This window comes from Rhamphochromis longiceps, linkage group LG8, assembly GCF_057381845.1.
Source record: "Rhamphochromis longiceps isolate RC_006_pf linkage group LG8, R_longiceps_female_GT1.1, whole genome shotgun sequence".
Classification (NCBI taxonomy): domain Eukaryota; kingdom Metazoa; phylum Chordata; class Actinopteri; order Cichliformes; family Cichlidae; genus Rhamphochromis; species Rhamphochromis longiceps.
Window position 1 is genome coordinate 28417063 of NC_140564.1, and position 18338 is coordinate 28435400.

An 18338-nucleotide genomic window follows, 5' to 3' on the forward strand; every position below is an offset into this window, starting at 1 on the left:
ATCACACATGGCACAGCAAGCTGAGCCCAAATACTTTTTTTATATACATATATTATTTTGTGTTTAGCTTTCCTACAGCTTTTTGGTTGATCATTTCACACATATACACAATATATGTGACAATAACAAGGTAATGTGATTGGATGTGTGCAAGGTGTTTTTTGAAGGGAAGAGAGCAATCTAGTGGATGGTGTTCTCTTTCATCAGCTTCCTTTCTGTGTCTCACATCAGACCTCTGTGGTCAGGGTGTCACCCAGTTTGTCACAAGGGGCAAAAGATAAAGATTTATTCAGCATGTCCTGCAGCTTGTTGAGCCCCTTCCTTCCTTCTATCTCCCAGCAACTGTCTTGGTTTGTTTATAACCTGGAGTAGGAAGCATTCTTGGCTTCTACCAGTGACCTCATGTCTTTGCTATCCAATGTAATTGATGCACTAAAAACAAGACTTAAAGAATTGTACCTTTTATATAAATATAGAGGAATTATAGCTTTTGAAAAATATTGGTTCAAGACAAAAAATGACTCAATTTGCTGTTTGGCCAAACCAGTATATGACTCATTCACCCCTCTCATTCTGCACTATAGGTTCTGTCCCCTATGCAAATATAGCTGTATATTGATTAGATATGTATCTTTCAAGCTGTTAGGAGTCCAGGCTGAAGCTTGCCCCTTGAGGCAGGCCCCCATCCCTTAGGTCAGAGATTGAATCTCTGGTATCTGAAGATGCAAATACAAGCGCACACATTCACAAGCCTGTTGATCGTCAAGATACTGCTGATAAGCAAATATACCATGGTCCATATGTTATTTAAACTCATTACTGAGCAAGTGTTGTAGTAATTTTTGACACTCTATAAACTTTTGAGAATTTGATACAGATTCAGACTGTTGCACATCTAAGATGTACATTTGGGGCGTGGTGTTACAGCTTTGAGAGGGAGGCTGGCTCAGTGAACACATGTAGAGAAGTATTAAAAAGCGAGCACATCCTTAAATGAGGCAACCGAGGGGCCTCGACTGCGCTATGGAGATGCAAATGACCCACGAGACAAAGGTACGCTCAATAAAACAAAGTGTAAAATTGAATAAATATGCAAGTGTGTTGCGTGTGAGACAATACACAGGGATGGGCATCATCTGACCTTTCATGCCGAGTCACATGGGAGGAAGCCCTGTGGTCTTTCGACACAACCCCGGCATCTTTAGGGGATTCCTTTGCTGAGTAAAAATAATCAACTCGCCTGCAAATCCTCCGATCTCATATCTACCCACGAAATTATGTCCGGAAGACAACAAAGGGGTAACTGAGTTGGGGAGACGTACAAAGAGGGGCACATGCATCTTCAAGTCCCAACTCAGTGTGACATCCTTTCTAATGATCAGCATGGCAGATGGCACGAGATAGACACATATGTGCCCGTGCGTCTCAGGCTTGTGTCACCCGCTGCACCAGCGCTCTGTCTTGGCTTCCGAAATTATCCACAGGATTACCCCCCATTAAGTCTTTTACTGTCCTATCATATCTTGCAATCTAGCCTAGACTTTAAACGCCTCTAGTGTCATTAAGCCATGAATGACAGCTGGCAAGGCTATGTATCTCGGGGCCTTGGAAATTATAAACCAACTATAGAAAATGGCAGAAATTCAATGCATGAAACCAACTGAAAAAATAATTGTGTTTAATAGATTAATCAGACAATTAATCAACAATTTTGGATAATATACCAATCCATCATTTATCAAGCAACTGGCTGTTTCTGTTAAATGTCATCACAATAGGAATATACTTGTGTTTGGAACTGTTGCCTAGAAGAAATAAGCAACTGGAAGACATCACTTTAGGTTTTGAGTAATTGTAATGAGTTTTTAATACGCTTTAACCTGAAGTAGACATGTTTTGCTTTATGTTGAAATGTAGTAGCTGTAACCAATTAAAAAACCCTTACTTCTTCCTGTGTTTGGCAGATCTCATCTGTCCAGGTCCTCCTTATGTTGTCCTCCCTGTTGATTTATTGGTATGTGCTTAGAGTTGGCTGATAAACAAGTGATCTTACATTTGCCTGAATTCTGCGAACTATATAAACATCAAAATGGATCCATTTAAAGCCAGTGCATGACTATTTAATCTTCAATGACCATTACAATAAGTATGAACTCTTTAAAGAAGAATAACAAAAATGTTTTGGCAGAACAAAAATGGGTTACTTGTACAGCGTTGCACAAAAGGTCTTGAGCCTCCCCTCGTTTCTTTATATTTTTCAAAGAAAATGGGAAATAGGTGAGATGAGTTATTGATATGTGTGCAAACATACATGGAAACATAGCACATAAGGCAAAAGCAAAGTTTAGACATTTCTAATGAGCTCAAAAATAAAAAAATGTTATGATCATCTTTACTCTTTAACACAACATGAACCGTTTTAGGCCAGTTTTCTTGTAAGTTCTTTAAGTAGTCCTAAGGAATAGTTGCCCAGGCTTCTTGAAAGAAGTTCCATGTTTTGTCTTAACGATCCCACTATAATGTTGATTTCTGGACTCTGGAGAAGCCAGTTGACTCACAATGTTCCTTTTACTGTAATGGCAGTCAGTTTGGGATCACTGTCATGCTAATTACCAATCAAATACTTTCAAAATGGTACAGCATCTTTTTTTTAAACAGTTGACTGCGGACTGTTGTACCTCATGCCCGACCTCCTCCGTACAAACTGCTGACAATTTGGGACCATAAGACCTGTTGTCATTGATTTTCAGTCCAGTTCATGTGTAATTTGGTATGTCTCTGTTTTTTCTCCCCGTTTCACTTCCTTTAGAATGGCTTCTTGGCAGGAACCCTTCTACTGAAACCATCTCTGATGAGGTTTTGTTGAACAGTAGATGGATCAACCTAAAGGCCAGTGAAAATACATCGTTCAGGTCCCGTGTCAGGTTTTTGTGAATTTTCTTTCCGATTTCCAAAGGACACGGCTTTCAGATACTATTCGTAGGCCTGTCACTTCTCCTTTTGTCTTCCACACGTCCAGTTTTCTCTGTTTATTTAAGGACACATTTCTCAGCACACCATACTGAGGTAAGTTTTTGGCTAACAGCTCTCAGGGAATCACTTTGTTGTTGGAAAAATACTCTTTTGTACCACCAAATTTTGTTATCTTTGGTATTTTTCAGAGATTCGACTTAAAGCGAGGAGAACAAATATATGTTTTTGCAAAAGGACAAGTTGTTTGATATGTGCAGACTCATCACTTTTCCATCCCATGAATTAGAGGCTTTCTTATACTTGAACGATTCATGTCATTGTTAAGTGGCTTAACAAAACAACCCAAATTAAAAACATTTCAGTGAAAATTCTCAAGACTACAAGGATACAAGGATTGAAAATAAATTGAACAGAGCCTATGTCCAAAGAAATTTTTTCAAAAACCTACAAAAGCTGCAATAACAGAAAAAAGTATTAATTAATTATAGATTTGAAGAAGGTGAATTTGAACCTAGAGCTGCAAATAAGTATAAAGTATAGAGGTGAACTGTTTGCTTTCTGTGTACTCTAGGTCGCACAAAAGCAGGCAGACAGTAGAAATGGCAAGGGATTGAGTTATTTTATATTTTTATGATGCTGCTTCATTCTTTTTATTTCTTCAAAGTTAAATCCAGTAAAAAAAGAAGGAGTAAGTAAAGGAAGGATTTCATGTCAGGAGTAGATGTAAATGTGGAATGAGTAAAAGGAATGTTTTCAATACAGTGTGTGAGAAAGAATACGTTACAGTATAGGGACAGTGGATACACCAAACCAAGAGCCAGACCCTGCACCTGTCCCTTCTCCGCTGGGGTCCCTCTGCCACCAAGGAAAAGCAGACGGTTCCTATGAAGCATGAGGCTAAAGCCTGCCAAACCCCCGCAAAAATCCCACCCCCCCATCCCACATACACACTCACACTGACTGAGTGGCAGCTCCGTCTGGGTCAACAGTGCACCCCTTGACATTCCAACAGTGAGAGAGATACGGGGGTGTCATCTCACCTGGTTTTGGCTGTGTGGCATAGCGAAGGACAGTAGGGGAGCAGTGCGGCTGTCCACAATATTTGTTTAGCTGTTCCTGGTGTCAGCGATGTCTTCATTTACCCCAATGTTTTGCAAAATGTTTTGCCAGGCCACTGCTAACGCTGGGACACTGAAATATGAAGGATTATTTTTCTTGTCTTTGGCCTAGCATTTCTGAAAACCACAGTTTACCCTAGAAGGACACTCCATCAAAGACGTCCTTGCAATTGTAAAGAAAGCGATACGGAAAATTTAAGAGGATTTTCTGTTTCATGAAGTTTCACAAAATTCAGCCTCATAGTTTTTGGATGATCTTGCTCCCAAAAGGACAAACAAACACCACTGAAAACAATATGTTGTTATTCAGGGATTTATTTTTATACCCATTAACTTGTAAGAATGCAATGTAAAAAGCCCACAATGCTTCTTCCAGATACAAAGAACTTCTTTCCAAAGTGCATACCAAGAAGAAATTATTTAAAACAGTAAAGCTGAAATAGCCACATGATACATGACAGTTTGATGTAATTGAGACATGATTTTCAGGTCACTTACTCCTAGCTTAAAGCACTGTGAGCCATGGTATATACAAGCAAGTAGCATTTCAAAATGACCATGCTGTAATTGTCTGCCTCTGCCAGCCAGTCGAGTTACAGTCTACATTTTAATTCAATTCAGTTTAGTTCAATTTTATTTATACAGCAATGAATCACAACAACAGGCACCTCAAGGCACTTTATATAGTAAGTTAGACCCTATAATAATATGACAGAGAAAACCCCAACAATCATATGAGCCCCTGTGAGCAAGCGCTTTGGCAACAGTGGGACAGAAGAAACCTCCGGCAGAACCAGGCTCAGGGAGTGGCGCAGCTGCTTGTGGTGAGGGGAGGAAAACCTCACAATCTTCCCCTCTGTTCCTAAATTATGGCTGTCAACAATTGTAAGAAAAGTAAAGCAAAACTTTTATCACTTCCTACTTGAATCCTAATCCACATTTGCGTGAACTTTTATCAGAATTAGCAAAAGATGTTTGTGATATGGCCAAATTCTGTTCTCACCATCCTGATGAATTACATTTGTGTCTGTTTATTTTATATTTTATTTCACTTTACCCTTCTTTTTTGATAAGCACCACTACAAAATCTTGTTATACTGTATCAAGCCAGTGTATCATAAGCATAATGCAAGAGACAGGTGCCAACAAATATATATTTCTTTTATCACCATATAAATCTTGCCTATCGCTTCCTTCACATTGGAAAACAGTGAGTATACCTACACAGTAGAATGTTGGTTTAGCTCTATGTTATGTATCGTCATTAAGGCATTCAGTTCTGTCATGGCACTTTCCCAATATTAGCATAAATCACTTGGTTGAGCTAATTTTCATATAATTGATGCTTGTCATGGTATAACACTGATTTTTATTTTTATGACACAGCTTTTCGTATAAGATCTCTCTGCCAGCCCCCTCCCCCCAAATTGTAGGCATGAGCCCTACCAAGTTCCTCATCTTGTCACACTGAGCTTTCACTCTGAAAGCTGAGCAGACACAGAAAGGCACTGACATGCGAAAGCCCGAGTTTATACCCAACACCATACCCCTAAGTGACCCCCACGAAGGCGCTGTCCAGGTTTAATGCCAACTGACTTTTAATTCGCCTTTGCATGTATTGATCTATTTATTTATTTACTTCCAACTCGTTTCCTCTTCTCGCCTTCTTCCTTCGCTCTCATCTCATCTGCTCCAGGTCCAAGCACCCAGGGATCTCTCTCCCGGTTTAATAATTCATGAATGTTCGGGCTGCTGCCGTAATCCTGACTGACACTAAAAGTCTGTCTAGATTTAGTGTCATGAAAATTTCATCCGCAAATGTACATTCGAGCTCTGTCTTTCGCCTACTTCTCCTCTCTTCCAATGGACCACTCTTGCTTTTACTGTCTCTCTACTGTCTCTCTTTCTGCTGGCAAGTTTGCAAAACTAGCCTCATTCTCTCACTCACATGCACACTTGTAGGAGCATAAACATATACCGGGATGCACAAAGTGACTGGTAACACACAAACAAAAAAAAAGTCAGCCAGAGAAAGCGCACACACTGACAGGCCACTCTGCTCCATCTTGATGGGGCTATTTACTGCGTTACATCTGGACTCATTTGTTCACCTCGCTAGCAGCTGAGGAGAGGCGTGGGCCCCACGAGTACAAAGTGACTTAGAACCTTGAGTGGATATTTCAGTGTCAACATTCCCAGTGGAAATCAACATCCTAACTGTCGGTGTCATGTTTAAGCCAGTGAGCGACACTGAAACACAATCCTATCATGCCTGACTCATAAATTACCAGCCCTGTCTGTTCACCAGCATACACTGACAAAGCTTGATGTGATACAGGGAATTTTTAATATCACACTCTTGGTTTTAAATACCTTCTATCATAACAAGCTGGGTCCTGCATTGCGTCCCGAAATCATTTATATTTAGCTGTATTCCTTCTCTATCGCTTCAAAAAGGGTCGATTCTGTGTTATTCTCCAAGGCAGCAGGTTAGAGTCACAGTTTCTGTTTATTTTTGGAGGTTTTGAGAAGGCATTTTAGCTTTTACTTTAGTCACAGTAGAAGTGGAGCATAATTTTTGCATGAAATACATCAGAGTTACCATATTAGGATGTTCGTCTTTCAACAAAAAAAATATTGTTTGAGGGATTAAAAGTTAAACTAAGACTAGCACATATACTGAAGGATAATATATTGGTTTGCTGGACACTAGAAAGAATGCAGGTTAAAAGACCTTCACACTGACTTTACTTTTCAACCCTGGAGACTGGCCATTCTTTATACACAATCTATGGCTGACATAAGAACCCAGCAAAATCCTTAAGAACAGGACCAGCGGGGCAACAATCACTCACTCAGGCAGGTTAGAAATAAATCTCATTCCTGGATAGTTAACCTTAAGAAAAACTAAACTGAGCTTCAAAATTATGATCCAAACTGCAAAAACTGCTCACCAACATGAATATTTTTCATCTCAAACTCAACCCAAATGTTGTGTTTCAGTTTATTTATGCAGGTCTATCTACTTGATTTTTAAATTACTATGATAAGATGGAGAGCACATACATAACACAGGCTTGTATTTTGTAATGTTTCACATTTTGCCTTCACCTCAGAATAAGGCATTTAGCCAAAGCCAGATAAATGTATGTATGCATGTATGTATTAGATTACGTTTGACTTATCTGAATTTTCATTCCCTGCACTCCAGCAGCTGAGTAAGTCATCATAACCAAAAGACACAATGACAGTAACGAATGAATAAAAGTAGGCCTCATATTGTATAATACTTCCCCTTAAAATGGAGATGAAATGCTGATTGCTGAAGCTGCAAGTATTCTGTTTAAATTGTATAAGGAGGTATAATTATAATAAGGCCTTATACAGTTATAGTGCCAGCACAGTCTGGTGGACGTGTCAGCACTAGGAATTATTGAACTGCGATTGTGTGGAGTGGCCTTTGTACTTCAAATCAAATCAAATCAAATCACTTTTATTGTCACATCACATGTGCAGGCACACTGGCACAGCACATGCGAGTGAAATTCTTGTGTGCGAGCCCCACAAGCAACAGAGATGTGCAAACACAACAACACAAATGAGCAAAATACAAGAATGGCCAACCTGAAACTAATAAATATATGTACAATATATAATAGTGTATGCATTTCTGGATGTGTATACTAAATATTTTCCTACGTGTGTGTGTGTGTGTGGTGTGTGTGTGTATGCACATTTTTACAAATTAAATAGTTAAAAAAAAATTAAAAAACAAACAAATAATAATAATAATAATAATAATAATAAAATATATAAAATATACAGAGTTGAATATGTGCAAAACAAGTGGCATTTATATACAGTGTGGAGTGCATAATGTTAAAGTTCCAGTAGTGAAGCTGAGGTGTCTATGACGTGTTCAGCAGTCTGATGGCCTGATGGAAAAAGCTGTCTCTCAGTCTGCTGGTACGGGACCGGATGCTGCAGAACCTCCTTCCTGATGGAAGTAGTCTGAACAGTTTATGGCTGGGGTGACTGGAGTCCTTGATGATCCTCCCCGCTTTCCTCAGGCACCGCTTCCTGTAGATGTCTTGGAGGGAGGGAAGCTCACCTCCAATTATCCGTTCAGAGCACCGCACTACTCGCTGGAGAGCTTTGCGGTTGTAGGCGGTGCTGTTGCCATACCAGGTGGTGATGCATCCAGTGAGGATGCTCTCAATGGCACAGTGATAGAAGGTCCTGAGGATGCGGGGGCTCATGCCGAATCTTTTCAGTCTCCTGAGACTACTTTAGTGTTGTGCAAACGTCTTGAGCCACACTTTGAAGCATCTACAAAAATAAATGAAAATACAGTATAAAAGGAAAAAGTATTGTTTTTTTGGTCAAATCTAACAAGCTTAAAAGTCAATCATTTGGTTTGACCACCTTTATTCTTGAACTCTTAGGCAAGCTTTCTTGGAATTTCAATAAGTACTTCTTGAAGGACATCCCAAAGCCTCTCCCTTGAAAGTTGTCTGCATTTTGTTGTCTGTAAAGATAAACCCAATAAAGTTGAGGGCTATGCTCTGGGGAGGCCAATCCATGACTGATAAGGGTTCTGTATCAGGTCTTTTCTTAATCACATGACTTTCAGATACTGCCTATCCACAAAAGTTTTTTTAGACATGACACTTCTTCCAAATTTTTAAGGACACAATACACATCAGTCTGAGATATGTCAAGTCTGTACAAAAAAAACACTATGTTATGCCACTTGGACTGTGTTACCATTGTCATTTTGTATAGATCCAACTAAAGAAATGGGAACAAATTATATGTTTTTCCCCAACAGACTGCCTGTTTTGTGTAGTCACAACACTGGTTCATCCCTCGAGTTAGGCGCCTTTGTTTGTATGGTTGAATGATTTATAGCTTGGTGTTAAGGGGTTCAAAAAAAAAAAAAAAAAAACATCCGTCAGGTACAATCACTGGACTGAAAATTAGTGAAAAAGCTCAAGAGCGTTTTTTTTAAATTACAAGAAAGTCTGGCTCTTTGGAAGAAAAATATGAAGATATGACAGGGTGCTCAAGACTTTTACCCAGTATTGCAACATGAGGTGCTGTTAACTGTACGGATAGACTGCCAAAGGATTCTGTGGTCACAGTTTTTTATTAGGCATTTAGACTGATGTTAGAAAGAGATACTTGCTAAGTAGTACTATTTAAGGCAGCCATGCTGTCTAAGTACACTCTAGCAATACATGATGACTAAGCACCCCCCTCTCTTATAATCGCTTCTAGCTCCAAAATAAAGTCATCTTCTGGATTCAGCATGGTGATGGCAAAAATGCTCAAAAACGGAAGTCCACATGACACTGACATTACAGCGGTTCTGTCCATCTTTTCAGGATTTGTGCCAAGGTCACCAGAATTTCCACAGACTACCCACATAGCAGACAGGTCTGGCCCGGTTCTGGTATCAAGCCGGCATTGCTGGCTGACTTCTGGCATGGTAAGTGGTATGTCATTCAGATATGGGCCATGCCTGGCATAGATGGCACTATTTATATGATGGCATGCCACATCTGGCCCAATTGTGGTTTGGTGTATGTGGCCCAGGCTCATAGAAAACAGGTCTTCCCTGGATCGGCATCAAGCTGGCACTTCTGAGTGACTGGTGTCATGGCAGAGTGTATGTCAACCAGATGTGGGCCAGGTCCGGCAATGATGGTGCTATTTATTTTCCTATTTTAGTTAGAAGACCCAAATGCCATGTTGGAATACTATACTGCTATGGTAGCCAATGTTTCAAATGCAGGTTTGACAGGTTTGTGAGTGTACACGTTATCCAAACCAAGTGATGGTTTACTCATGTTTGCCAGCGGGTAGCTGTAGCTCAGGAGGCTATCATGTTCCGGCACATGTTGTTATTACATGGCTTGATTAAGGTACACATTAGGCTGACATCAGGGCCAGCACAGGGCCAGCAGTGTGTCTGCAACTCGCCTTGTGCTGGCCCATGTGTGGGCCACCTCTGGCAAACCAGATCCGGGCCACCAAAGGGCCGATAGTCTTTGCGGTATGCGGGCCATGTGTAAGCCCATTGTGTGGGCCAGATCTGGGCCATACCAATTTTGCTATGTGGGTACTTGTGCCTGAAATGCATCAGTAAGCAAACAAACAAAACTTAGTTTTACGATTAAGTGTTTCACCTAATTACAGTTATATACTAGGGGAATTTTAAATAAAGTCTACAAAATCAAAGAAAATATGTTTAAAGTCACCATGTCTGTCAAACACAATATGAGCAATATTACTTTTCTTTATTGTGCCGGTAGGATTTGGCATGTACCCAGTTCTTGTGGAGCTATACACTCTCCTACACACCCTTCCTCTTTGGCACAGACCAAACCAGGGAAAAGTGTTTGAGAAAAAAAGAAGTCTTCAAGGAGGCAGTGTGTTGAAAAATCCTGTCCATTCCTGGAGGGAGGGAAAATCCTTCACAAAAGTACATAGTCACACACACAGTGCCTCAAACCAGCTATTTGAACGAGAGATGAGATTAAAAAAACCTCAACACGGTTGTTATAATTTATGACTGAGCTTTTACACTGTTCGCCCGGAGCTATTTTTATATTTCACAGAAGAATCAACTCTTTCCTCTTTTTCCAATGAAAATATACTTGATGGTTTTAGAGTAATCAGCTGATAAGATGCCGGGAGCTTAGCCCCTTGTGGTATCAGTTAATTCTCTCTTTTTACTAAGAAAGAGTTTGAGCCCACGGACGAGTCGACAAACTTTCTGTGCTCATCAACAGCCATTCATCGCCGGTTAAGTGTCAACTATTGCTGCAATATTAATAGCCCTCTTATCAGAGAGACAGGAAGGGCCCTTTAATTGGCTGCCAGTGTAATTTTGCTTCGTAACACTCGCCAGAATGAACAAGAAAAAAAAATAACAGAAGAGCAGAAAAGATGGACAGATAACCCTGCCATGACAGTAATGTTTGTAATTACCACCCACCTCTGCATCAATTGCTTCTATCTTCCTCTCCACCTGATGCCTACCCCCCATCCTCCCCAATCTCACATGCTTCAAGAGGGATAAGTCAACCTGAAGAGTGCAGTAACCAGCGTGGAAAAGCACCACTCACACTAATGGACAGAATATGGTACCAAGGAGGGAAAATGTTCTGAAGAGTCTCTCCTCTAAACCCCATTTCCCATTCCTCCTCTTTTTACTAATGTCCTCACTTTCTTCCAGAGTGATTTTTGCCAACACTCTGGATGAAAAGAAGAAAAAAAAAGAAGCACAAGGCACCTCTACAGTGTCTTCTCACCACTTACACCCTTGTAAGCCGTATGCACTCTCTAGCAGCTGTAAAATATGCATGGCAACATATATTTGCTCGTTGGTTGGGTTTCCAGGGTTTCTTTGATGCACATTACAATTGCACCATGTGACACCTATAAAAACATAAAAAGAAAGAGGAAAAAAAACACCCCCACCCTTTATCTACCCTTCACCTTTTTAGCCTTGCTGAAGGACAATTGAATGGAAGGCATTATATCACCAGTCTGACTGTTTGATTTTATTGGCACTTATTAAAAAGCACATGAACTTTAGCAGCGTTGAGGTTAGCATGGTCTCCCTTGTGTCCTTTCCAAGTTTGCTCCCAGACTCTCACTTGTCACTTTCATTTTTATATCATGTATATATAGACTGTGTAATTCCTTTTTTTTTTCCTTATTTACATGATTTCTGAGATCTTCAAAAAGCACATTAAAATTTTATCAGGCTACTAAAAATGTGACTAGGACCTCCGCATTTATACCACATGACCTGCATTCCATTGGGAAAAGCTCATGCTTCTTGCTGCTGGTTTCGTAACATCACTTATAACTGTAATGCTGAAGGCATCAAAAAGTAGTGGTGGAAATATGCCAAAGTGTTTTCCAGCAAAGCCATAGAGCAGATTTTTGGGTCTCATTCATGTATTGTTTTTGTTTTTCATTATTAGAATTTGAATGAATTCTCTATTTAAAATACATATTAGAGACGAGATAGGCAAGCAAAGGCCAAACAGGTTGTGAACATACTGATAACATAAATAGCATACAAACTCATCTGTCGCTTTCTTAGATACCCTTTGCTGGTGCCCCTTTTCCTTCAGAAGTGCCTTAATTCTGCAGGGATGTGCAGTGCCAACTGCACATCCCTGACGTGACTCTCTCATTCCACCACATACCAAAGATGCTACGTTGGATTGAGATCTGGTAACTGTGGAGGCCATTTGAGTGCAGATTAATCATTCTCATGTTCAAGAAACCAGTTTAAGATGAGCGTTGTGACTGTCACTGTCATCATAAAGGGATGGCCATGGTCTGCAACAATATTCAGGTTTTTTTAAGGGGTTCAAAGTGTGCCAAAAAAAATATCCCCCACATCAACAGCCAGCCAGAAAGGTTTCTATAAGGCAAATATATCCTGCCGTTTTAAAATTAACAATGCTCCAGATTTGAAATTGGTTGCAGTGCTTAAGTTAGCATGTTGTAATTAACATTATACCTCGCAGTAGCCTTACTAGACTACTCAGCAACCATCATAACCATTTTAGTCCTTGCATTTTTCCAACATTTTTCCAGTCTTCTGTAATTTTGCTGCGCTTGTGTGAATTGTAGCCTCAGTTTCCTGTTCTTAGCTGACAGCAGAGGCACCTGGTACGGTCTTCTGCTGCTGTAGCCAACTGCTTCAAGGTGAATTACTGTTACTTTATAAACCTGAAGAGTTTTGGCAATTCTCTCCTGACTTCTGACATCAAAAGGGCATTTCTACCCAGAGAACTGCCACTTACTAGATGTTTTCTTTTTGTCAGACCAAATCCTAGAGATGGATCACCAAAACAGAACAGTGCCACATTCAAAGTGACTTAAATCCCCTCTCTTTCTTATTCTGATGCTCTGTGTGAACGTCAGCACATCATCACACAATAAATGTGTATAACATTGACTTTAATACATTTATTGGCCTGATTCATTGGCTGTTATCATTAAATCCAATAGAAATCAAGAGAATACAAAATACATTTGTAATAAGGTCATTTTTGACCAAAAAAATTATGTGTTAAAGACCTTAAGATGGGGTTTAATATGTTCTATGCTATTCCACATGAAAATTGTCTCAAAAAACTTTTTGAAAAGAGCACAAACTTTTTTTCCTATTTTATAATAAAAAATAAAATAATTTTATTTATTTATTTAAAAAGGTTAAATGCTTCCAGCCTCATTTTTTTTTTTTACTTTAGCTAGACAGGAGCTTGCGAACCACGTGTGAAAAAAACGAGGGTAAGAATTCCCCATTTCCTTCTCCTACTAAGTGTTTATGTTTTATGTACAAGTCTTACAAGACATTTATTTCTGCTATGATTTACATAGGAAAGTGTGCCCTTTCACATTTTTCTCATGCAGCATAATTATAAGAATTATACATAAATCAAGTAAACATTATGTTGCAAGAGAAAAATGTGAAAGGAACCACACTCCTGTGTAAATCACAGTATGAGACAAATCTTTGAGACATGCAGTATGTATAAAACATAAACACTGACTGCAAGCTTTGTTTCAGCTTCTTTTCCATATGGAAACTTTCAAAGTTATAAAACTGTAACAAACTTTAACATCACCGCAATAGTTAAATATTAATACAGCAAATGCTAGCAGACATTTCTGACTCTGAATGCAGCGTTACCGCTAACCAGTATCGGTTTCTTTTCTCCTTAAGATGTTACACTTTTGCTGGTTTCCTTTTGCATATCAGCTGTCACACTTACACATGCACAATGACATGATTTGATTCTCTGTGATGAAGATACAATCAAACGCATAATCCTCATTCCGTTTCTGTGTGTATATGCGTCTGCGTGTATGTCTTTGAACAACCATGAAGAACTTATTGCCTAGAGGACAAAAAACTGAAACGTTTGAACATGGGTTCAAAACTGGAGTAGGTAAATTTAGTCTGGCGAACTATCCATGACCCTTGCAGTTTGATCAGAATGGTAACTAATGATATAGGGAGATGAAGAATTGCCTTTTATCTGTGCACTTCACATATAGCCTACAAGTGTCTGCTCAGAAATGCTGCTTGCAGTTTCAATGCAATTATAATGGCAGGAAGAAGCAGTGGAAAGATGGGGGATGGAAAAAAGAAGAAATACAGTCTAGCATGTAATGAAGTGATTGCATGTTTCAAATTACTTGTTGATGTCAAGTAACGTGTGTGTGATGGAGCAAAAAATGTATTAGAATTCAGTACCATGGGAAGAATCAGTGGGCACATGTGTGAACAAGGCGCTACACACAGGTACGACTGCTTATGGGTGGGAGACTGCTCAATGACTTGAGCTAATGTGTTCATTTCATTTCCGTGTTCCTGGTGCATTGATGGCATGTAGCCAAAAATTACACCCCGAGTATATGTGTTGTTTGGAGACACAATGACAGGCACACAGACACACACACTCCGGGTCTCTGACCCCCATTTGTGCGAGATGATGCTCAGTGGGCAATCTCTGCAGACAGATGTCAGCGCCTTATTAAAGAGGATGCCCACCAGCCCCCGGGGCTGAGAGACAGCTATGAATAAATTTATTACACTAATGTAGCGACCCTAAAACTGTAAGTGACGCTCAAACGGTGATGCAGGCAATTGTTGTAATAGCCATTAAGGAAAGGTTGAATATATGCAGGAAAAATTGCTCGTGATACGTCTCCATTCTTCTCTCACTGGGCATCTTACCACACACGCTTGCACTGCGTCTGCTTTGTCCGCACGTCTCCGAAGGAAAACCTCAAATGGGGCCCATTTCCATGCCAGGATTGGGAACGCATGGCGGCAAAGGAGTTTCCACCACCTCCATCACCAGCTAACCACCTCAAACAGCCCCTTCTGCCATGTAGAAATGCTGGGCGGTAGGCTGGGCCACTCATCAGGGCTTGATTAGGGCTGTGAGTGGGCTGTTGGTCATGGACCGGCAGAAGGAAGTGGAAAGCCAATGGCTTCCAGACTAAAGAGTGGTAGCTATTCACTTTGCTTTTGTGGAAGTACCACCATTGAAGTCTGAATGTGACATCACCTAAACAAAGATGAAATGCTCTCCTTGAGGCAGAGGTTGTGGTGATGCCATTGCAGCCACATGTGAAAACGATATTGTGCACACATGCACGTGCCCACACAGCTATGCCCACATTTTTCCTCTGTTCTTTGATGCACACACATACCCAACGTTGCAACTGCAGTCGGCTTTGACAAAGAAGAGAAATATCTTTCATAAGATATAAATCAGCCACGATTTCCACTTCCAAAATCTCCTTTCATATTATTTCCATTTTCTTTGACACTTGACAAACTGAGTAATTCCTGATGACAGAATGATAACCATTAGATATAAGAGCCACTGAAGCTTAAGTGATGTCCTGATCGCTTTCGATTTTCTTTGCTCTAAACACAAACAAATCAACACCACACTTCTGACTTTGTCTCTTCGCCTCCCCACTTTCACAGCATCCTTCTCTCCCATACATTATCATGCTAACAGCTGGGCTAGGACCCCTAGTGATAAACTTTGAGGTATTGCCTCATCTGTCAGCAAATGCTTTAACCATTACAAGGACCCATTTTCCCCCTAATGTTAATAATCATGTATTAGATGGAATGATGATACTCATTCATAGACTTCAGCCAGTCTAGTCTGGCAATGAAAGTTTTTTTTTCCTACTTTTCTCCCTCATCAGATAGAAAATTGAAGCCATCCGTCTGTTGAGATGGAGGCTTCCAGCAGGGACAGACCAATAGTCCCTGATGATAACATGGGTTGCTGGATCCTCCCTCCATGTGCATTATTGATGGCCATCAGTCGGCGTGTGTCTGACCACATTTAAGTGTCTCAGCAGGGGGGTGGTGCAGTAATCAAAATACACATACACACAGCACTGTCTCCTGCTTGATAACACCCTCTCACGTAGTTCATCATGTAGTGTGCACAACGGATTGGAACTGGCACTTGCAAGTGATGTGTTCATGCAAACAAATACACACGAGGGATGCGCTGCACTGGCGTGTACCGTAGACTGGTAAACAGCCTCATTGCTTTGGATGGTAACCTATTTTTCTTTACTTTCTGCATCTTATAATCTCAGCAAATCTCACCAAAAAAGATCATGTGTCCCCGTGAACCATCACTCAATCATATGCTAGAGAATGTGACAAGACTACATAATTAATGCGAGACTTCTTATGGCATTTAATTAGCACGTCCCACTTAAAATGGCTTTTGTTTTAATTAATTAATGTATTTTTCTCATGTAATCCACATCTACCCTGTGGTGTTTTTAATCAGAAGCTCGATGATGCAAAGGGCGAGGTGAAACGCAACAAGCAAAACCATGTGGAGGACATATGTATACCCCCACCCCAGACACGCCAGGCATGTTAAACAGAGGAGCAGCATGACATTAAGCGGGAAAAGAGGCAGGCACAACAATGTCAAGATGTATTAGAGTAGTCTGTTATATCTGCTGTCACTGCATATTACACAAAGCCCAAAGATATTCAATTTGCAATGATCTAAAATAGAAAAGCAGCACTTTGAGAAAATTAAACAGCAAATGTTTCTCTTTTTTGCACAATGGCTGAAAGAATTATCTAAATCTCTGCAGGTCTGTCAATCCTATAATCAAGTAATGCTTTCAACTGAAATCACTCAACAAACTCAACTCTTCTAAAGTCAGTCATTTGTCTTCAATACACTAAATTTTTTATTTCAGTTTAAAATCCACTAGGTAACTAGGGAATAATGTCTACACCCGACTGGTTAGTCTGTGGGTGCTGAAGGTTGCCAGCTGTCTATAGCCAAAGATGCATACAGTGCTGCACCAAAAACCAAACTGCAAATGTTCTTGTCCGATGTCAGCTTTTCTCCCATCCACACTCACCAGCTAATCACAAATTGCAACTGTTTTCTCCAAACATAAAAGTTGCACCCTTTAAAATGGATTGATTTGTATTCCAAGGCGAATGACCTGTTTGTAAAAAACTTCTTCAGGTTTCACCACTGCTCAGTGAGTAGTTGGTGAACTAGAGCTCCTGGCATTCATGTATAAAGTCTGCCAAATTCATAAACATATGTTTAGGATTTACAAGTTGTAAAATGTGTTTTGTTTCATATATTCCTTATTTTTTTCATTTGGGTACCATTTACTCACACACAGGCTACAGACACGAAAGAAAATTCAGATGAAGTGCTTTTGTTTATTTGTTTTTTAGGATCACATTATACAGATACAGAAAGCAGCACCAACTACTGCATAGGCAGCAAGCCTGCATCATGTATAAATCTACAACCTAACATAAAAACAGCATTACTTATGGACTTGAGTGGTATGCTAGAGCTAACATGGGGTAATGGCTATAAAGTGTTTAAAAGGTAACAAAGCAAAAGCAGCTTTCTGCGCTTTGCAGCCGACTCTGAGGAGGAGTCAGAATGGACCGCAAAAGACTGTAAAAAATCAAATACAATCAGAAAATCCAGATGCCATGAAAAAAATAAGAAAAACACTAGCAGTACTGATCGCTGGTACTGAGGCAGCTCTCACAGGTGTATCAGCACCAGTCAAAACATCTGTCTTACATACAGTTGTTTTATTCATTCTCTTTAATCAGTGGAACCCACCTGCCTTCTACTCTGCCTTTACCTTTCCTAATTCAAAAAAAGAGGGAAAAAAAAAAGAAATAACCCCCCTCTTGGCAATCTTGAGACAGACAGGTGCGTGAGGCAGCTTGCTGCTTTCTGCGTCTGCTGGCAATAGAGATACATCTATAGAGCCAGCAGGGGATTAATGTGACCTGAAGGGTGGGTTTAAACTTGTATAGCATACTGTTCTTTGTTACATGATAGAACAAAGATGAACTTGCATTCATAAATGAGTGCGGTAGAAAACACAAATCCATAATGCTATCCATCCCAATCTCTTACTCTTCAGTCACTGTATTTTGATTACTTTTGCAAAATTCTGCATTTCATTTGTCGTGATTCTAGAGTTTCCAGTGAGTCAATATCCAACTTCACTGTATTGGTTATGAAAAAGAGTATAAGCCAAAGCCAAAAATCTGATTGTGGCTTTAAGGTCAATATAGGTAAAGGATAACTGACTAATATGAGAAAATCGATCCCGAAAAGCATAGGAGCCCAATCCAACCACCTTTTTTTT